At 44.7% G+C, this 22,494-nt stretch overlaps 1 protein-coding gene across 4 annotated transcripts in view; it reads left to right on the top strand.

Annotated features, from left to right (window-relative positions):
- Nucleotides 1–11,718: 11,718 nt before the first annotated feature.
- Fkbp5 (FKBP prolyl isomerase 5) overlaps nucleotides 11,719–22,494 on the top strand; it is an 86,187-nt gene continuing 75,411 nt past the window's right edge. Inside the window, exon 1 of one of the 4 annotated variants that reach the window (XM_048347888.1) lies at nucleotides 11,719–11,850. The gene's annotated coding sequence lies outside the window, so the exon portion shown is untranslated. Of the gene's footprint in view, nucleotides 11,851–12,365; nucleotides 12,390–12,745; nucleotides 12,771–22,494 lie in introns of those variants that run through there. The other 3 variants (XM_048347889.1, XM_048347891.1, XM_048347890.1) reach the window with 3 other exon arrangements.

Genomic DNA, 22,494 nt, shown 5'->3' on the forward strand with positions numbered 1-22,494 from the left:
CGCGCTTGAGCTGGGCTGAGGATGTCCCCGGGAGGCCTGCCGAGCCGAGCACCTGTTTGCTGGCTGTTTCTGGATTTATAGCAAGTGGGGAATTTTTATTTATTTATTTATTTATTTGTTTGTTTGTTTATTTATTTTGTCATGGGGCTTGAATTCTGGGCCCAGGGAACTGTCCCTGGGTGCTTCAGCTCAAGACTAGCACTCTACCACTTGAGCCACAGCTCAAGTTTTCTGGTGGTTAATTGGAGATAAGAGTCTCATGGACTTCCCTGCCTGGGCTGGCTTTGAACCATGGTCCTCAGATCTTAGCCTCCTGAATAGCTAGGATTATAGGCATGAGATACCGGTGCCTGCCGGAATTATTATTATTTTTTTAAATTGGAATTTTTCTTCCAGGTGCCCTAGGGGAATTAGAGAAAGCCTCAAGAGCTGTGGGTGTAATTGCCACAGGCCCCTGCCTGGATAGGTTGACTAGAAGGGAGGATGTAGGGGACACAGTAAGGATCCTATTGTTTCTGTGCAACAGATTGTGCACAGAGCTGGGGTTTGTGGGACCAAATGCGAAGCAGGTCTTCTGTCTGCTCTCATGGCTGTCCCTCTTCCCTGTCCTGTCCATTCTTCGGCTGCTGTCCAGCTCTCAGGCCAGTGCTCTTCCCAGTGGTGTGGGAAGGTTGGAGAAAGGCCAGTCCCAAGGTTGAAGGGACAGCTTTGGGACTGACACAGGGCCCTGGCAGGGCAGCTCCCTCACATGGTGGCTTTTCTCCAAGTCCTTCAGGCCGCAGGGCAATAACCAGAGGCCAGCCAGGTAGAGGGTTATATCTGTGACACAATGACCAGATTCTAAGGATTGTGCAAGGAGGAGGCTTGAATTACACTCTACTCAACTCAGCTGCAGACACTGAGCCCAGAGCTGCTGCTCGGTATTTGCTGGGTGGGGGCTGGGAGGTGGATCCCAGAAAGACGTAAAGATGGCTGTTAGAGGCCAACCTGGTCAAAAGTTAGCAAAAACCTATCGAAAAAGCAAGCCAGGCTGGACACTGGTGCTTATGCCTATAACCCTAGCTACTCAGGGGGCTGAGATCTGAAGATCATAGTTTGGTTTGAAGCCAGCGGGGTCAGAAAAGACCTTCTAAGACTCTTATCTCCAATTAACCACTCAAAAACCAGAAGTGGAGCTGTGACTCAAGTGGTAGAGCACTAGCCTTGAGCACAAGGAAGCGCAGGGACAGCGCCCAGGCCCTGAGTTCAAGCCCCCCAATTACTCAGGAGGCAGAAGATGGGAGGATCAGTAGGAGGATGGTTTTCTGAGTCTGGCCTGTACAAATACACATATGAAAATCAACTAAAGTGAAAAAGACAAGGGGCCATGGCTCAGGTAGTAGATATTTGCTTAGCAAGTATGAGGCCCTAGTACTCTAGAACCTTGGCAGGAAGAGAAGATTGCAAGCCACAATGACTGTCTCTTAAGAGACTAGGAATCTTCGGTGAGTTCTGGGGAGTATTCACTAGAAAAAAGGACCCCCAAAGTGGAGTTCAAACACGGCTTCTTGTGCCCAGAGCCATCATCTTTGCCCCCTTTAAGGCTCATGAACACTACCACCTCCTCCAAGCCAGATTCTACTCTATACTACCCTGTCCACTCCATCTTAATGTCCCAAACTTTTTTTTTTTTGCCAGTCCTGGGGCTTGAACTCAGGGCCTGAGCACCGTCCCTGGCTTCTTTTTGCACAAGGCTAGCACTCTGCCACTTGAGCCACAGCGCCACTTCTGGCCATTTTCTATATATGTGGTGCTGAGGAATCAAACCCAGGGCTTCATGTATATGAGGCAGGCACTCTTGCCACTAGGCCATAGTCCCAAACTTTCTTTTTTTGTACTGGTCCTGGGGTTTGAATTCAGACCCTGGGTGCTGTCCCTGAGCTTTTTTAGCCTCATCCAATTAATCACCAAAATGTTGGAAGTGGTTGAGTCTCCCAGACTTTCCTGCCCAGGCTGGCTAGGAACCTCGATCTTCAAATCTCAGCCTCCTGAGTAACTAGGATGACAGGCATGTGCTACCAGCACCCTGTGGATAAGAGTCTCTTGGACTTTTGTCTCCTGGCTGGCTTCAAACCTTGATCCTCAGATCTTAGCCTCCTGACTACAAGGCATGAGCCACCAGTGTCCTGCCCAGGCTTATTCTTGTCTCCTCCCTCCTACCCGGTCTCCTTTGCAGGCCTCCTTGACACTGCCTTCCTGAACATCTCTCAGCACCTTCCTCTCAGGTTTTGTTTGTTTGTTTGATGCTAGTCCTGAGGCTTGAACTCAGGGCCTTGCACTCTTATTGAGATTTTTTTTTTTTGCTCAAGATTGGTACACTACCACTTCACTTCCAGCTTTTTAATAGTTCATAGTTCATTGGAGATGAGTCTCTGGGATTTATCTGCCTGGGCTGCCTTTGAACTAGGATGCTCAGATCTTAGCCTCTTGAGTAGCTAGGATGACAAGTGCCAGGCCTTGGAGCCTCTGTTCTGATGGCACTGAGGAGCTTGTTGAAGGATGCAGATGAGCTTTGTGTTCTGGCAGCAGTGTGGCAGATGGGCAGAGGAGAACGGCATACACCTTAGGATGGGGATCCCTCCACGTAAAGTCCTGGGAGGACCAGACATCACTGACTCCCACTTGTCATCCTAGCTACTCAAGAGGCTAAGATCTGAGCATCCTAGTTCAAAGGCAGCACAGGCAGATAAATCCCAGAGACTTCCTTCTCTCTTTCTGATATTCTGGTTCTAGGGCTTGAACTCAGGGTCTGGGCACTGTCTCCAAGCTTTTTGTTCAAGGCTAGTACTCTACCACTTGAATCACACCTCTTCTTCTGGCTTATTTTCTGGTTAATTGGAGATACAAGTCTCATAGACTTTCCTGCCAAGGCTGGCTTTGAACCGCCATCCTCAGATTAGCCCCCTGAGTAGCTAGGATTACAGGTGTGAGTCACCAGCGCCAGCTCTTTCTTCTCTTTTTTTTTTTTTTTGCCAAGCTGAGGTGGGAACCCTGTCTCCCACAAGGAACCCCACTGCTCTGCCACTGAGTTCCAGCCCCACAGTGCTGAGCTGTGTGAGTGGTGATGAATGCATTTGTCTGTGTAATCTCTACCACAGCACAGATTAGTTCCATCACCCCTAAAGGTTTCCTTGTTCCTCTCGGCAACCAGGCCCTACTTGGCTCTAACAACCCTTAATACACTTTCTGTCATTGTGGATTAGATTTGTAGATCTAAAATTTCAGATGAATGAAATGTACAGTATGTACTTTTTTTTTTCTTTTGGTTTTCCCCACGCTGGGGTTGGAACTCAGGTGCTAGGACTTGCTTAAATTTCTTGCTCACAATTGGTGTTCTGCTACTTGAACCACAACTCCTGCCTGGCTTTTTTTTTTTTAAACTGGTTATTTGGAGATAAAATCTTGTGGAATTGCTGACTGGGCTGGTCTCCAATTGCGATCCTCCAGGTCTCAGCCTCCTGAGTAGCTAGGATTCTAGGTGTGAGCCACTGGTGCCTGCATAATATATACATATTTTTTCTCTCTCTTGGGAACAGATTGCGGAGTTGGGTGGCAAGTGTATATGTATACTTACCCTCCAAAGAAGTTGCCCATCTCTGTTACAAAGGGAGTTCCACTTGCTTCCCATCTTGGCCAGCTCTTGATATCATCAATCTTTTAATTTTTTTTTTTTTTAGCACTTTTTGATTAAATGTCGCTATTTTTTTCCAAAAATACTATGATTTTAGTGCATCCCTCTCCCCATCCAAAAAGGTTCATGTGCTAAAAACTAGGTTCATAGTGTGCAGATATTGATCCTTTAAGGGGAAGGGCTTTAGTGGGAGGTAATTAGGTCATAGTACATTGCTTTCAGAAGGGATTGATGGGACACAGTTCCCTCTAGAGAAACCTTCCATAAAACAAGGTTAGGCCCCCACCTCACGCTCTTCTACATGTGGGCAGTGTCTTTCCTGTTTCTCTCCCGTGTTGTGATGTTGGGTCCTCACCAGGACACTGATGACATGTTCACATGTTCTTGCAACACCAGAACTCCAGAAACTTCTTTTCTTTTCTTTTTTTTTTTTTTTTTGGCCAGTCCTGGGCCTTGGACTCAGGGCCTGAGCACTGTCCCTGGCTTCTTCCCGCTCAAGGCTAGCACTCTGCCACTTGAGCCACAGTGCCGCTTCTGGCCGTTTTCTGTATATGTGGTGCTGGGGAATCGAACCTAGGGCCTCGTGTATCCGAGGCAGGCACTCTTGCCACTAGGCTATATCCCCAGCCCTTTCCTTTTCTTTTCTTTTTTGTATAAAGTACTAGCCTCAGGGATTTTGTAATACCAAGACCATACAAATACAGGTGTGTAGCAATCTGTCACAGGAATGGATGCCTGCCTCTCCAACTCTTCTGGAGCTACTCTCCCTGCCCCATGCTTCTCACAAGCCATTCTAACCATTCCTCTGCTTTCAGATTCATGCCTAGAATTTGGGGGTGTGTGTGGACACATGCATGCACATGCACATACACATTTTTGTTTTGTGAGACAGGTCTTATACTATACTTGGCTTATAACTTGTTACGTAGGCCCAAGTTGGCCTCAAACTTGAAGTCCTTCTGCCTTAGGTCTCCTGAGTGCTGGGATTACAGGTGTGTACTACCACACACACCTGACTATTTCTAGGAATTCACCTCATCAGCTTTCAGTATAACTGCCACCTCCTCAGAAGTCTTTCCTGATGTCCTCTAGAACCTTTTAATGCTGTCCTCAACACTTTTTGTTGTTGTTGTTGTTGCCAGTCCTGGGTCTTGAACTCAGGGCCTGAGCACTGTCCCTGACTTCTTTTTATGCTCAAGGCTAGCACTCTACCACTTGAGCCACAGTGCCACTTCCAGCTTTTTCTGTTTATGTGGTGCTGAGGAATTGAACCCAGGGTTTCATGAGTGCTAGGCAAGCACTCGATTCCTAAGCCTCATTCCCAGACCTCAATACTTTTTTAAAAATCACATTTCCCTGTCTGACCCATGAGGATGTGAGCTCCATAAACAAAGTCATCTTAAACCAGACACTGGTGACTCACACCTATAATCCTAATCAAGAAGCTGAGATCTGAGGATCATGATTTTTTTTTTTTTTTTTTTGCCAGTCCTGGGCCTTGGACTCAGGGCCTGAGCACTGTCCCTGGCTTCTTTTTGCTCAAGGCTAGCACTCTGCCACTTGAGCCACAGCGCCACTTCTGGCCATTTTTCCGTATATGTGGTGCTGGGGAATCGAACCCAGGGCCTCATGCATATGAGGCAGGCACTCTTGCCACTAGGCTATATCCCCAGCCCCTGAGGATCATGATTTTAAAAAAAATTTTTTTATTATCAAACTTATGTACAGAGAGGTTACAGTTTCATACGTTAGGCATTGGATACATTTCTTATACTGTTTGTTACCTCATCCCTCATTGCCCCCTCCCCCCAACGTTTTCTCGTTCTTGTTTTTTTGCCAGTCTTGGGGCTTGAACTCAGGGCCTGAGCACTGTCCCTGGCTTCTTTTTGCTCAAGGCTAGCGGCTCTACCACTTGAGCCACAGCGCCACTTCCGGCTTTTTCTGTGTATGTGGCACTGAGGAATTGAACCCGGGGTTTCATGCATGCAAGGCAAGCACTCTACCACTAGGCCACATTCCCAGCCCAGGATCATGATTTTTTAAAATTTTAATTTAATTTTTAAATTTTATTGACAAGGTGTTGTGCAAAGGGGGTACAGTTACATAATAAGGCAGTGAATACATTTCTTTTTTTTTTTTTTTTTGGCCAGTCCTGGGGCTTGGACTCAGGGACTGAGCACTGTCCCTGGCTTCTTTTTGCTCAAGGCTAGCACTCTACCACTTGAGCCACAGTGCCACTTCTGGCCATTTTCTGTATATGTGGTGCTGGGGAATTGAACCCAGGGCCTCATGTATACGAGGCAAGCACTCTTGCCACTAGGCCATATCCCCAGCCCCATCTTGTCTGTCTTGTTTACCTAGAATAGTGCCTGCTAGATAGTAAGAGCTCAACCTGTATCGAATGGATTTGCCAGGCCAAAGTATACATGTATGCATTTAATATACTGATCTTTGGGTTTCTGGAGTAGAAGGTTATATGTTAGCCAGGGGCCAGTGACTCATGCCTGTAATCCTAGCTACTCAAGAGATTGAGATCCGGGCTGGGGATATGGCGTAGTGGCAAGAGTGCTTGCCTCGTGTACATGAGGCCCTGGGTTCAATTCCCCAGCACCACATATACAGAAAATGTCCAGAAGTGGCGCTGTGGCTCAAGTGGCAGAGTGCTAGCCTTGAGCAAAAAGAAGCCAGGGACAGTGCTCAGGCCCTGAGTCCAAGCCCCAGGACTGGCCAAAGGAAAAAAAAAAGAGATTGAGATCTGAGGATGGAGGTTCAAAGCCGGCATAGGCAGGAAAACCTGCAAGATTAAAAAAAAAAAACAAAAAAACAACAACCAAAAAGCCAGAAGTGAAGCTGTGTCTTAAAACTAGAGTGCTAGGCTTAAGCAAAAAGCTCAGGGACAGTACCTAGGCCCTGAGTTCAAGCCTCAGAACTGACACTCAATAAATAAATAAAGGTTATATGTATCATCAAAAGAGAAAATTTGGCTGGGGATATGGCCTAGTGGCAAGAGTGCCTGCCTCATATACATGAGGCCCTGGGTTTGATTCCCCAGCACCACATATACAGAAAATGGCCAGAAGTGGCGCTGTGGCTCAAGTGGCAGAGTGCTAGCCTTGTGCAAAAAGAAGCCAGGGACAGTGCTCAGGCCCTGAGTCCAAGCCCCAGGACTGGCAAAAAAAAAAAAAAAAACCAGAAAAATTTAAAGCATAACTTAGTTTTTATTGTCTGGGCTTTTCTGTTTTGCATGTCAATATCTTAGAAACCTTAAAATACCAAGAAAAAGAAACAAAATCAACCATAGTATCATCACATATAATATTTGGTCCATTTTTAGTACTAGATGCTTATGCCAACTCAGTAGGTTGAGATTTGAGGATCATAGTTCAAAGTCAGCCTAGGCAGAAAAGTCCAAAAAACTTTTTCTTCAACTAACAGGCAAAATGACAGTGGAGGCATGGTTCAAGTGGTATGCCAATAGCCATGAGCAAGAAAGAGAGTGGGGGGCTGGGAATGTGGCTTAGCGGTAGAGTGCCTGCCTAGCATGCATGAAACCCTGGGTTCTATTCCTCAGCACCACATAAACGGGAAAAGTTGGAAATGGCACTGTGGCTCAAGTGGTAGAGTGCTGGCCTTGAGCAAAAAGAAGTCAGGGACAGTGCTCAGGCCCTGATTTCAAGCCCCAGGACTTGCCAAAAAAAAAAAAAAAAAAAAAAAAAGGAAGAAAAACAAAGATAGGTAGGTAGCTAGATATTGGGGCTAGAACTCAAGTCCTTTCTTCTCACTTGGCTTTTTAGCTATAGGTCGGTGCTCTTGCCACTGGAGCTACAGATCTACTTCTAGCTTTTTTTTTTTTCCTAGTTAGTTGGGGATAATAGTCTCATGGACTTGTCTGCCTGGGCTAGTTTTGAACTGTGATTCTCAGATATTCTATTGAGTAGCTAGGATTATAGGTTTGAGCTACCAGTGCCTAGCTAGTTTTGACTTTTTAAAATGATTAGTCCTTTGCAATTACACACTAATTTAAATTTCAGCTTGCCAATTCCTATAAAGGAGTAATCTGAACTTATAATGGGGTAGGATGGAATCTGAAGGTTAGAGAGCATGGCCATCTTAGCAATGTTAAGACAGTGGCTTATGTCTATAGTCTCAACTGCTCAGGAGATTGCAGATCAAGAGGATTGAAGTTCAAACTCTAGTATCTAAGTATTTGAGTTTTCAGACATGAGTTCAAACCCTAGTACCACACCTCCACAAACAAGTTACACCAAGGTATATACATAGATTATTTTTTCAATTATTAATTTTAATTTCTTTCAGTGTTTTGTAATTTCCAGAGGATTAGTTTTACATTTCTTTTGCAAATCACATTCCAGATTATATTATTCTTTTTTTAATGGTGTTACTAATATAATTGTTTTGCTTTCTTTTTTAATAATTGTTTTAGTAATTTCATTTTTGGGGATATTCATTGCAAGTGTACAGAAATACTATAACTTTTTGTTTCTGATCTTGTATTCTGCAGCCTTGCTGATTCTGTATATCAATTTTAGCAGTTGTTTTTGTTTTTTGGTATGGAAAGTCTATACTCCTTAGGCTTTCCATACAATTCTATAATTGTTCAAAACTAAGGAAAAACTATTCAGAAGGTGATAGCCATAAGATGATAGATACCCTCTGTGTGTGTGTGTGTGTGTGTGTGTGTGTGTACATGCATGCTAGTAGTGGAGCTTGAACTCAGGGCCTGAATGATTTTATTGTTCAGGGATAGAACTCTACCACTTGAACCATAGTCCACTTGTGGCTTTTTGGTAGCTAATTGGATAAATAAGAGTCTTTTGGACTTTCCTCTCCTGGTTGGCTTCAAACCACAATCCTAAGATCTCAGCCTCCTATGTAGCTAGAGTTATAAGCATGAGCCAATGGTGCCTGGCTTAGACATCCCTTTTAACATGCTAAGCGGCTTCTGACTGAAATCAAGGCACAGGTAGGTCTGTAGTAAGTGGAATGGAGACTGGGTGGTCAGCCCACTCAAGTTCAAGTACAAGCTCTGTCACTTGCTATCGTTGGACCACCTAGACAGGATTGCTGAACTCCAGCTTTCTCAGTTAATAGATGAGCATAAAAAGTAATTCAAGCCCATCCCATATTACCATGGTGAAAATCAAGTGACACAAGCATGTGAACAAACTCAGTGGATGCCAAATGCTTTAAAAATGATGTGGTTTGAGCCCTATCACAAGCACACACAGGGGACTAACAGAGTGGCTGCATCATTTGCAAGATCCTGTGCAAAGTGACAATGCAGGGTCCTTGTTGAAAAAGTGCTGAGAATGTCAAGATGGTAACAGCCAGGCACAGGGCCATACTAAGTTTGGGGCCCGATATGACTATAAAGGTCAAACACCTATGTAGCCAGCCTTGGTGACAGGCCCTGAAAAGAACAGTTCCGTGAATTGGGCAAGGTCCCCTTTCTAGGTGTTTGCAGCCATAGTCCATGTCATGTTTGAATTGAGAGGAGCAGCCATGTTTAGGGGAAATTCAAGCACACGTGTTTCTGAATGCAGAGAAGGGCAAGAGCAGCAGCCACAATGGACTTTAGTGGGGAGTGGGTAGGACTCACCAGACTGCCATTGGAACTGTGGAACTGACTGTTCCCCCACAGACTCTGGCCTGGTAGAGGGGGGTTGGGGGGGGGGAGAAAGCCTGCAGCTGTATCTACAGGGCCTGTTGTTTGCTGTGGTGTGTTACAACACAGCCTGGCAGCCTCTGGGGCTTTTCTGTCTTCCTCCTGGAAAAGCTTGGTCCCAGAGCATGTGACAAGTCCACACAGCCTGCAGATCTGTCTATACCGTGGCACACTGTTCCCTCAGTTACTAGGCCCCTGTGTGCTTTTTGCTCCTCCCTCTTCTGGGAGTCCTTGCCCTCCTTCCTTATCTACACCTATTCCATCTTCCAAGTGTGACCTCGTCCATGAAGCCTTCCCTTCCTCTCCCAGGGAGAGCGGATTCCTCCCCATGGAGCCCTCTGCAGTGCTCTCTGTGGATATCTGCCTTGGTCACATGAGCAGCCCTGAAATGTGATGTAGATGTCCCTGCTGCTTAGGCTTTAGTCCTTGATGGCTGGCATAGTGTCTTTTCACCTCGGTCTATGTGGCGCTGCACAGTACTTACAACTTGTTCTTTGTAAGCCTAAGTGGGTGCTTAATTAAATGGTATTGGTATAGTAGCTTTGATCAACATTATGAGGTTGTTTGTTTTGTTTTTGCTGGCATGGGGGCTTGAACTCAGGGCTTAGCTTTTCTTCTCAAGGCTGGTGCTTTACCAGATGAGCCAGAATACCACCTCTGGCTTTTTGATACTTAAGTGGATATAAGCGTCTCATAGATTTTCCTGCCTGTTCTGGTTTTGAACCATGATCCTCAGCTCTCAGCCTCATGAGTAGCTAGGATTAAAGGTGTGAGCCACCAGCACCCAACTAACACTGTGCTTTTGAGTCAATGCAAATCATTTGTTTCTGTGACTCCCTGGCAGCTGTTAAGGAGGAAACTTCCAAGTGGCTGAGACAGAACCCTTGCACCCCAGGAAATTTCAGTGCCTTTTCTTGAAGGTACATGGTGACTTGTTGAAGCTCTTCATAAATACCTGAATGTGACAGAGAGCAAAAAGAGAAGATTTGAAGCCAGGAGACATGGCTTCTAACTCCACCATGAAACATTAAGTTTTCATAGCTAACTATTATGTCCTATAAGTACCTAGTTTTGGGCTTTTAGGTATGTTTCCTTAAAAACTGAAGAAGTTAGTAAATTGAAACCCCTTTGTACATTACTTAAGCAAAACATACGTTAAAAAATTGAAGGATTGGGGGCTGGGGATATAGCCTAGTGGCAAGAGTGCCTGCCTCGGATACACGAGGCCCTCGGTTCGATTCCCCAGCACCACATATACAGAAAACGGCCAGAAGCGGCGCTGTGGCTCAAGTGGCAGAGTGCTAGCCTTGAGCAAAAAGAAGCCAGGGACAGTGCTCAGGCCCTGAGTCCAAGGCCCAGGACTGGCCAAAAAAAAAAAATTTTTTTTTGAAGGATTGGGGCTGGGAATATGGCCTAGTGGAAAGAGTGCTTGCTTTGTATACATGAAGTCCTAGATTGGATTCCTCAGCACCACATATATAGAAGAGGCCAGAAGTGGCGCCGTGGCTCAGGTTGTCAGAGTTCCCAGTCTTGAGCAAAAAGAAGCCAGGGACAGTGCTCAGTCAGGCTCTGAGTTCAAGCCCCAGGACTGGCAAAAAAAAAAAAAAAAAAAAAAGGCAAAACAAAATTGAAGGAGTTGATTAGAGTCCCCAAGGCCCAGGTGCAGCTCTGGAGTATCTATGGGAGTGACTCAGAGGTTGCTCATCTTTTTTCTTTGGGGGGGGGGGGGTGTTGTCTTGATACTGGGTTTGATCAGCGGCCTACTCAGGAGTTGGGCTGGGGTGGAGAGAACCATTTTTAAAACTCCTTCTGTCTTAATCACGTGGCAAACCATGTTTGAATGATAGAGAGCCATGGGAAAGCATAGTTTTCACCATCACTGAGGGTCCAGAGGGAGGTGCTGTGTGGTCAGTTGGTTGTAGAGGCGAGATCTCTGGTCCTGTTTGAGCAGTTTTGATTTCTTAGAGTTGTTTCCAGGGGTCAGCCTAGCCTGCTAGCCCACTGACCATTTGTCCAGACTTCAGAGAGCCGGGAACGACTTAAAGCCAACGAGCTTGTTTAAGCATTAGTTTGTCTAGAGGTAAGAAATGATCTGAGGGGTGTCAGTCAGCTTCCTCTATCCCTTCTCTCTGGCCCCCACAAAGGACCAGGGCCAGACACATGGGCTAGTGTGGAGAAGCGGGATGCAAATAAATAGGGCGTGGTCTCATTTGCATGAGCGGCGCGCGGCCCACCAATCCGGCCCGGCTGAGAGGCAGCCCGCGCGCCTTTTGGGGGCGGATTGACAGCCCCAGGGCCCTATCGAAGGCGGGTCCTGCGGCCGGCGGGGGCGGGACCGCGCCGGGCGCTGCCCCGGGGACTCGGGCCGGTTCGGGGACGCTGCCAGTCTTGGGCGGCGGTGTCCGGCGCGCGGGCAGCCTGCTGGGCGGGCTGCTGGGTGAACGGCGTGCGGGCCAGCCGGAGAGACGGAGCTGGTGAGCTATCCCAGCGACAGGTACCGGTGCCATGGCCACGGGGACCAGAGCGGGCGGGCGCGGCGCCCCGGGAGTCCAATTCCCTCTTTCCCGGTCCCGCGGCCGCCGGCCGCCTCCCCGCCCCCTCACGCGCCGGTGCGAACGGGGCCCGGGAAGCCTCGAGGTGAGGCGCGGGGGGCCCAGTCCATGCGATGCGGCCGCGGGTCGGTGCTCTCCCTCCCGGGAGGCGCGGAGCGGGCAGCCGCCGGAGCCGCTCCCGCCCCCGCCGCGCTCCCCCGAGGCCAGGCGGTCGCGCCCGGCCGTCCCCGCTCGGCTTTTGTTTCCCGCCCGGGTGACAGGTCCCGCCGCGGCTCCGGTGGCCGGCGGACACCCCCCCCCCCATCCCGACTCCCGGTACCGCCTGAGGCCCAGCGGCGCTGCCCGCGGCCGCCCGCGGGACCCTCGAGAGAGAGAGAACCGGGCGGCGCCCGAGCAGCCACGCCGCGGGCGGGAGCGAAACTTCGCCTTCCGGACCCGGGCGGCCGGAGCCCACGGAGCCGGGGAGCCGCGGGAAATCGGGGTGGGGGGCTTGCCCCGGCGCCCCCTAATCACCACGGACGATGCAGCCCGCTCACCTAGTTAGTGGCCGCGGAGGAGGGGAGGGCGAGGATAACGGAGCGACCCGCCGCCGCCGCCGGCCTCCTCCGCGTGGCCGCCGCTGGGTGTGGATGGGCGGTCACCGCCCTCACCTGCCGCCCCGCGGACCGGACGCCGGGAACCGCCGGGCGGCGCTCGGACCCCGGCCGCGGGGGGGTGTGGGGGGGTCGGTGCGACGCCGGGCCAGCAGGTGACCCGTGTGGAGTCTGGGGGCCGTGGAGAAACCCGTCCGAAGTCGCTCGAGGGGTCCTTTTGTTCTGGGACCTCAGCACTCGACTTCCGCCCTGCCGAGGGGTCTGGAAAGGTGACCCCGGCCGGAGCGCGGGGGGCGCGGGGCCCGGTGTGAGGGGGTGGGGGGTGGGGAGAGGGAGGCTTGGGGTGGAAATGGATTTATTCCTCCACACCCCCCACCCCCACTCCCCCAGTCGTGAGGAGTCCCGGGGAGCCTTTCGAGGGCCGGCTCCGAGCGGTTTCGCGTCGGGGCGGCGGGAAGGTACAAGTTGTAAGCGGAGAGTGCAGAACTCGAGCTATCCTGGAGGGTGGCTCGGGACAGCGCGTCCGGCGCTTGGCCGCCATTCAGCCCCTGCTGCGGGGAGCCGGCTCGGGGTTACTTTTCAGGAGTTCGCTCTGCTTTCCAGGGCTGCCAGGCTGAGCGCCCGAGGGGCACGCTCGCCGCCTCGCCCCGGGCGGCTGCTGAGTTGGGAAGGGGGACCCGGGGGAAAGGGAAGGCATTTGTGAGTTAGGATTTTTTTTTTCTCCACCCCTCTTTTTAAATAGTCTGTCGACTTTGCATCAGGAGAATCGGAGTGGTTGCCTCGATGGGTGTCTGAATCAAAATTCAAGGGTGGACTTGGGGAGGATTTTTTTTTTTTAAATTCTGGTGGGAAACCCCTTTCCCTATCATAACTTCACGTATCGTTTTCTGTTTGTCCGTCTCTCAACCGACCACTGCCTCACAAGCTAAGAGTTATGGGCCTGATCGATTTGAAGATTCCACAGAAACAGTATATATTTGTTACAAATATTTTAAGATGGAGTTAGTTACTAATAACACTCATCTGTGAGAAACGCTGAATTTAGTTTTCTCCATTTTTCTCTACTAACGTGTCTTAGGTACTAAATGTGGGGTAAGTTTATACTTCAGAGATGTTTGACGCTTTCATTTAAAATTGATTTTTGTTATTTTCCAATAGTCGTACAAGGAAGTTTCAATTTAACACGTCCATTTATGTGTACAATGTGTACAAAATGTGTACATCTTGATTAGTGTCACTCGGCCCTAGTTTAACTTAAGATGAGTTACTAATTTTGATTTAATTGTGCTAATTTATTAATATTTAGTTATATAGTCATTTTTATCTAGCTTTTAGTTGTGACTAATTGAGATTAAAAAGCAGTCTAAGATAGTTTTTAAATTGTTTTTATATCTCTAAAATGACAAGGTTAAATATTGTCATTCCCACAAAACAAGTCATCGTTACCGAAATAAGTGCGTTTTTTGAATCTTTTTTTAAAGTTCTGATGGGAAATTTGAGTAAATTTCTTAAAAATTTTTAGAAATCTATTTAAATCAGTTTAAGATGAAAAGCAGAAAAATCTTCAGTTTTAAAAAAATCTTTTCAGTTTTTAGATTGGAAAAGAGCACATTTTTTGGACTGTTTAGTTTCCTAAATGTTTCTGATCTTAGAATGAATTAGTCCTGAGAGAGAATGGCCTTTTAGGTGTATCTGCTTGCAAAAGAGGTTCTTTCCAAAGCAAAGTTGACATTTTAATGGTTAGAAGATTAGTTGATTGAACAATGACTCTTATCATGTAGAGTGGGTTTATCCTACAGAAATAATTGTAGGGGATTTTGTAACACTAGGGCTTTCATTGTTTTAGATGATTTAAGTACTCTCTAGAGCACAAAGCTTAAATACTACAGGGAATTAGAGGGCTTATTATTATTGATCTTATGGTATTGCTAAGTACAGCAAATATCAATGGAATATTTTATAGATGTATTTACACACAAAGCATATTTTCAGCACTTTAATTGGAAAAGTACCCTTTAATTAGAAGTCTACTTCAAAATTCATGTTTTAGGTATTTTAATTACTGGTTTATGTCCACTTTAACATCTAGTAGACCTTATAAGATTACCAACCACATTTCACTTTTAAAATTAAGCATGTTGATTTTCATGACTACATAACAAAAATTGGGACCATTTTTCAGGCCTTAACCTTCAAGTATGGCATCTCCAGCATGATGGTGTTGGTAAATGTTCTCTCTTCCCTCCCTCCCTCCCATCCTTTCTTCTACCTTTCCTTCCTTTTTGCCAGTCAGGATTAAACCCAGGGTCTCACTTTATCATTGAGCTACATCTCCAGGCATTAGTAAATATTTTTAAATGAATAGAGCTACAAAACCCAGCTAGACTGAAGAGCAGATCTAATGACATTGTTACAGATGTCAATACTGCTCTATGTAATAGTAATACACATGTTGTACCTGACATTAAGAATATCCTCCTTGGGCTGGGATGTAGCTCAGTGGCAAAGCGCTTGCCTAGCAAGTGCAACATACTGGGTTTGATCCCCAGTACCAAAAAAGAAAAGACTAAAAAAAAAAAGACTATGCTCACTAGGTGCTGGTGGCTTAAGCTGAGGATTGTGGTCCAAAGGCAGCTCAGGCAGGAAAGTCCTTGAGATTCTTATTTTCAATTAACCACCAAAAAACCCTAAGTGGCACTGTGGCTCAAAGTGGTAGAGTGCTAGCCTTGAGCCAAAAGAGCTCAAGAACAGTGCCCAAACTTGGAGTTCAAGCCCTGCAACTGACAGAAAAAGAGAATATCCTCCATAGGAGTTTAATATGCTTTTTTCACAATTTCTGAAGAAACAGATACTGTCTATATTTTGGCCCACTAACTGGTAATTAATACATGCTAAACAATTAAATATTCCATTTTACAATTTGAAATGTTTTGGGCTTTATAATTTTGTTGATCAATAATAAAATTGTGTTTTCTTTAATAGTTTTATGTTTCCTCAGTACATTTTAGTATGTATGTGTTTTGTTTAGCTTTTTGTGTGTGTCTCAGTCCTAGGGTGTTGTCCCTGAGCTTTTGCATTCAAGGCTAGTGCTTTACCACTTGAGGCACATCTTCACGTCTAGCTTTTTAGGGATTAATTGAGTCGAGTCTCATGGAGGATAGCTATGCTCAGATCTCAGCCTCTTGAGTAGCTAGAATTACAGGTATGAACCACTTCCAGGTTTTTTGTTATTGTTTTGTGTGGATTGAACCCAGGGCCTTATACAAGCCTGTGTAAGTGCCCCGCCACATAGTGCACTTTAACACTCTGACATTGTGTCTCTCCCCAAATGTAAAAGTTACACCTATTTAAAACGATAACCATGTGTGATTTAGCTAATAGATTAGTAAAGGTATAACAATATTTATAACAGTAAAATTACAGTACTCGAAATTTGTATCTCATTCTAAGAGAACTGACTTTTGTCAGCTTATGCTTAATTTAATATTTGCTACTAATCTTCTGTAAACATTTGATTAATGAGACCAAAGGACCACCAGAGGGAGTTTGGGGTCTACACATTGGGTATACTTGTTTTTTTTTATATTTGACCTGGAAGCAAAATATTTTGAAGATAAGAACAAAATTTTATTTTAGTGCTCTAAAACAGTCAGGCACAAACGATATTGAAAGGGGAGATTGTCACAAAGCTAGGTTGGAGCCGGGAGCCAGGGGCTCATGCCTATAATCCTAGCTACTCAGGAGATTGAGACCTGAGGATTGTGGTTCAAAGTTAGCCCTGGAGGAAAGTACATGGGACTCTTCTTCAATTAACCAGCAGAAAACCCATGGCTCAAAGTGGTAGAGCCACTAGCCTTGAGTGAAAAGCTCAGGGACAGCACCCAGACCCAAAGATGAAGCCCCATGACTGACCGCCCCCTCCCCCCCCCCAAAAAAAAGCCAGGTTGGAAATTTCAGATTGATTTCTTCAAAAATTACATTTGTGTTGCTGGGTGTCAGTAGCTCATGCCTGTAATCCCAACTACTTAGGAGGCTGAGATTTACAGATGACAGTTTGAAGCCAGCCCAAGTAGGAAAGCCAATGGGACTCTTACCTCCACCAAAAAAAAGCCAGAAAAGGATTAGTTGCTCAAGTGTTAGAGCACCAGTCTTGAGCACAAAAGCTCAGGAACAGCAGACACACACACACACACACACACACACACACACAGAGATTTATTTTGCTAATGTTCCTATGTCTGAAAAATTAAAGAACCTCTCCTGTTGTAACCTGAAAATTACACAGTGGAATTCCAAGTCAAAATATCTTTTTATCACAAACTTAATGTTGCAGCAAGTTCCTTTTTGGAATGGAGAAAACATCCTAGAGATTGAATCTTTGTCAGCGTTATATTCTGAATAAGCATGGAATGTTATTTATCCATGTTATATATTAACCAGTGAAATTATTTCCATGTTTAAGTTTTTGGAAAATGCAAGACAGTAAAAGCTTTCTAAGCTTAACACACATTTTAGGTTTTGTCTCAGCAGCTCCAGCAGCTTCAAACCTTGATCCTCAGATGTTAGCCTCATGAGTGGTTAGGTGTGAGCCGAGCTCTGAGATTTGCGGATCACAGTTTGAAGCCAGCCCAAGCAGGAAAGTCCATGGGATTCTTACCTACAGTTAACCACCACAAAAAAAAAAAGCCAGAATTGGAGCTGTGGCTCAAGTGCTAGCATGCTAGCCTTGAACAAAAAAGTTCAGGGCACTTAGCCCTGAGTTCAAGTCACAGGGCTGGAGCACCAACAACAAGAAAATGGTTGTGTGGATGATCCAGTGTTTTGAAATTCTAGTTTGGAAGGAGATATGTGTTATGTAAGAAGGAAATGTTTCATTGAAGCATAACAGAGTAATTTACATGGGAAAAATTTCTTTCTTCTTTTTTTTTTTTTTTTTTTGTTGGTCATGGAGCTTGAACTTGGCCTGGGCATTGTTCCTGAGCTCTTTTCCTTATGGCTAGTGTGCTATCACTTTAGGCCCTAGCTCCACTTCTTGTTTTCTGGTGGTTTATTGGAGATTAGAGTTTCATGGATTTTCCTGCCTGGACTGGCTTTGAACCACAGTCCTCAGATCTCAAGTTCCTTAGTAGCTAGGATTATAGGTGGTGAGCCACCAGCACTCGGCTTAAATTATTATTATTAAATATTTTAATTGTTATTATAAAGGTGATGTACAGAGAGCCAGCTTAAATTAGTTTTAAAACATAAAGAATAATTGAGGGGGGCTGGGAATGTGGTCTAGTAATAGAGTGCTTGCCTAGCATGCATGAAGCCCTGAGTCTGATTCCTCAGCACCACATAAGCAGAAAAAGCTGAAAGTGGCGCTGTGGCTCAAGTGGTAAAGTGCTAGCCTTGAGCAAAAAGAAGCCTGGGACAGTGCTCAGGCCCTGAGTCCCAAGCCCCAGGACTGGCAAAAAAAAAAAAAAAAAAAAAAAAGGAATAATTGAGAAACTGAGACAGTCATATTTCTAATCTTAAATTTACTTTCACTATGAATTTAATACTTTAAAAATATTTGTTTACACATGTAATAAATTTGTATACATAAATATCAAGTATCAATTTTTTGCTTTATACACATACACAAGTTGCTGTATTTGTGAGTATTGCTATTTATCCATTCTGCCTTGTATATGAAACCCCCTCTTTTTCTTGTCAATGAAATCTTGCTTCACCAAGAGGAGCAAAGTACACGTCCACAAAAAGACTGGTACAGAATGTTCGTAGCTACTTTTTCACAATAGAAAGGAACTACTGATTCACACACAAAATAGAGAAATCTCAGAATTGTTCAGAACAAGAGTATGTACTACATGATGTCATTTATTAAAAACAAGAACAGGCAAAGCAAAAGGTATGATGATAGAAATAAGATAGTGGTTGCCTCTGAGTAAAGGCTGCATGCGCTTCAGTGAAAAGGGGTACCAGGGAGCTTTCTGAGGTGATGGGAATATTCTATAACTCAACTTGGATGATGAAAATTTAAGTGTACATTCCTTTGGATAGTGTCAATTTCCTGTCATTTTTTTTTTTTTGTCTTTTCTTTTTTGGTACTGGGGATCGAACTCATGACGTTGCACTTGCTAGGCAAGCGCTTTGCCACTGAGCTACATCCCGGCTCTCCTGCCATTTTTAACTTGAAGAAAAATGCAAGATAAGGAACTTTCCATATATTTTTCTACACATTCACCAATTAAAAAAGCTAACAAAATGTTTTGAAAGTAAAAATGATCTTACCTGAAAGTGATAATACTTCAATCACTTAATGATGAAGAAAAAAAAAGTGTTTTTTGTCTGTGCAAATAAGTACTTAGGCTTCTTTTTGGTGAAGTTTCATGACATGTTTTTGTTGGAAGAAACAGGATCTAGAACATGATTTGAGGCAGGACTTGCTAACAAGAAAACCTTGCTTTATCTTGATAATCCTATTCACATCACTCAGGGAAGGAGATTGATACCTAGTGATAACTTTCTGGGAATTGAAGATGGTGATTATTCCTGTTAGAGCTACACACCTACAGTGTGCTAGGTTTTGCACAAACATACCATCTTTATTGTCCTGGAACTTACTAGACAAGCAGAGGAGGCCAAAAGTCTGATTGTCACTTTGGGGCAGTGCTGTTTATCATGGGGAGGCAAGTTTGCTGCTTGCAAACCACATAAACTATTCATGGTCCTTGACAAGTGGTGAATCTCCTGCTTGCTGCTAGTTCTAATGTTCTCATAGCCTCAGTATATGTTTTGATTAAAGTAAATCTATTCAATCATGGTGTAAACAATAATTGTTTGAAATTATTTTGTGTGATTTCTTTTTTCTTTTTCCCCTGGCCATGGGCTTGAATTCAGGGCCTAGACTCTGTCCTTAAGCTTTATCTACGCAAGGCTAGCACTGTATCTCTTTGAGCCACAGCTCCACTTCCAGTTTTTAAGTGGTTAGAGGTAAGAGTCTCATGGACTTTTCCTGCGCAGGCTGGCTTTAAACTGAGAGTCTCAGATCTCAACCTCTTGAGTAGCTAGGATTATAGGCCAAAGCACCAGTGCCTGGTGATTTTGTATGCTTTTTTAAAATAGGCTCATTACAACTTCAGACTAGGTATCTCATATCTCATGGATATTGGTTTATTTAAAAAGTCTCTTTTGCAAGCCTAGAACACAGAAAACAAAGGGGCATGATCTCCCTGATATATGACTGTTAACAAAGGGAGACGGAGAGACAGTAGAGATCAAGTCTGTGAACACTGTATATGTGCTCGATACATTGTATATTGCATATGTCTCTACCTGACCTAGACAAGGGATGGAAAAACAGGTTGTAAGATATCACAAGAAATGTACACACTGCCCTACTATGTAACTGCACCCTCTTTGCACAAAACCTTGTAAAAAAATTTATGTTCAATTAATAAAAATAAATAAATAAATAAAAGTCTTTTGCATTTTCATCAGTAAGTTTATTTGGTTATTTACAAGTTAGAAGTAACTGGAGGACTAAACAGATGCTTCAACAAATCATTGATATTGTAGACAAACATTTATTTTGCCTTTGCTAATTAAAACCATGCATTTATTTGTAGCCTATGTATTTTCCAACAAAAGCTGAGTTTATCAAAAACAAAAATGACAGTTGTCTTAAGGTCAGTGTGGATAGACAGACTCACTTTTTCCACTTATTGAACATGTTTGTGTTCCTCTGAAATGACAGGCGAGGCCTTTCCTGCCTTTTATACATACACTTAAGTTCTACTTGTTTGTTGAATGAAGGAAACATTTTTTTAATTTTTAAAAAATTAAATTATGTACAGAGGGATTACAGGTGATGTACAGTGATTACAATAACATGAATCAGGTGATGATTGCATCTCCTTTCATAGTATGTCTTCTGTTCCCTCACTCTCTCCCAGTCGCTCCCTCCCATGTTCACCCAGAGAATGAAGGAGACATTTGAAACGTATTTGCTATTAGTCCCTCCCCACCTCCCCAAGCCTGGTCCAGGGCTTCTTGAATGCCAAACAAGTGCTTTAACTCTGATCTAAACCCTAACCCTCTCTGCTAGAATTTTGTGCTTTAACTTAGACTTTATTTTTTCCTATATCTGATTTTTATTGTTCTGAAATTTACAAGAATTATCCTTAAATTAAATACTTGTATAAAAGAGATTAAATTTAACCTGTCAGTTTGTGAATACAAAGTCAAGACAGAATTTAGAAAATAGAAATATATGTAGCCTTCCTTCACCACCCTTTTATTTTACTATGACTGTTTTCCAAGTGTACATACACATGGAAGAGAATATAGGGAACGTCCCATGTTCTCACTCTCCAGATTCATTAATAGACCTCCATGTACCCATTCTGCAGATTCACCAACTACTGTTTTTTTGGTTAATAAGCTTTTATAACTTGGTAAATTCTCACAAGTACTGTAGAGGTAGTATTGGTGTACTATGTTTTTGTCTTGACTTATTTCCTCTTGATTGTTTTTCTTTTGCTATAAATAAACTTAAAAATCAGTGTGTTTAAGTTCAAATATTTGACAAATGTTATCACACTACTACTTTTCCCTTTAGCTTCTTTCTGTTAATTCATATCCTGGGAAGGAAAGAAAAATTAATTTTAAATTTCTTATTAGAATAAATCAGCCTAAACACTATGTGTAGACTAGGGTAGTATTCATCTGACAAGTTAGATTATCTGAAAGAATGCAGTTATCTGTGTGTTCTGCTACTTTCTCACCAACACCCCAGTCATTGCATTGCTCTGTCACTCCTGAGGCCCTAGATTTATATGGTGGTCTATACTTGAGGTCCGAATTTTCACCTGTATCTTTTTTTTTGCCAGTCCTGGGCTTGGATTCAGGGCCTGAGCACTGTCCCTGGCTTCTTTTTGCTCAAGGCTAGCACTCTGCCACTTGAGCCACAGCGCCACTTCTGGCCATTTTCTGTATATGTGGTGCTGGGGAATTGAACCCAGGGCCTCACGTATACGAGGCAAGCACTCTTGCCACTAGGCCATATCCCCAGCCCCTTTCACCTGTATCTTGAAACAAAATCTATTTCTATACCATATCTGTAGTAGCTATGCATAGCATCCTTATTCTTTCCCCTTATCTAGCTGAAACACTACAGCTGTTGATCAGTGTTTTTGACTCTTCTTAGGGTCAGTGAGTCACTAAATCCCTTTTTTTTTTTAACTTCATACTGTCTTAAAAAATTTTTTTTTGTCCGTTGCGGGGCTTGAACTCAAGACCTGGGCACTATCCCTGAGCTTTTTCATTCAAGGCTCACGCTCTGCCACTTTGAGCCACAGAGCTACTTCCAGTTTTTTGCTGGTTAATTGAAGATAATAGTCACAGACTCTCCTGGCTGGCTTCCAACCATATTCCTCAGATCTCAGCCCCCCCCCCCCCTTTTTTTTTGCCAGTCCCGGGGCTTAGACTCAGGGCCTGAGCTCTGTCCTTGGCTTCTTCTTGCTCAAGGCTAGCACTGTACCTCTTGAGCCATAGCAACACTTCTGGCTTTTTCTGTTTATATGGCTGAGGAATCTAACCCAGGGCTTTGTGCATGCTAGGCAAGCACTGTACCACTAAGCCACATTCCCAGCCCCTCCATGAGACTTTTTTTTTTCTTTTGCCAGTTCTGGGCCTTGGACTCAGGGCCTGAGCACTGTCCCTGGCTTCTTTTTGTTCAAGGCTAGCATTCTACCACTTGAGCCACAGAGCCACTTCTGGCCATTTTCTATATATGTGGTGCTGGGGAATCAAACCCGGGCTTCATGTATACGAGGCAAGTGCTCTTGCCATTAGGCCATATTCCCAGCCCCTCCATGAGACGTTTATCTCTAACAAACTACTCAAAAAAGCCAGAAGTGACACTGTGGCTCCAGTGATAGAGCACTTGCCTTAAGCAAAAGAGGGAACAGCGCCCAGGCCCAGAGTTCAAGTCCCAGGACTGGCAAG

The sequence above is a fragment of the Perognathus longimembris genome, chromosome 6, assembly GCF_023159225.1.
Source record: "Perognathus longimembris pacificus isolate PPM17 chromosome 6, ASM2315922v1, whole genome shotgun sequence".
In the NCBI taxonomy this organism is placed as follows: domain Eukaryota; kingdom Metazoa; phylum Chordata; class Mammalia; order Rodentia; family Heteromyidae; genus Perognathus; species Perognathus longimembris.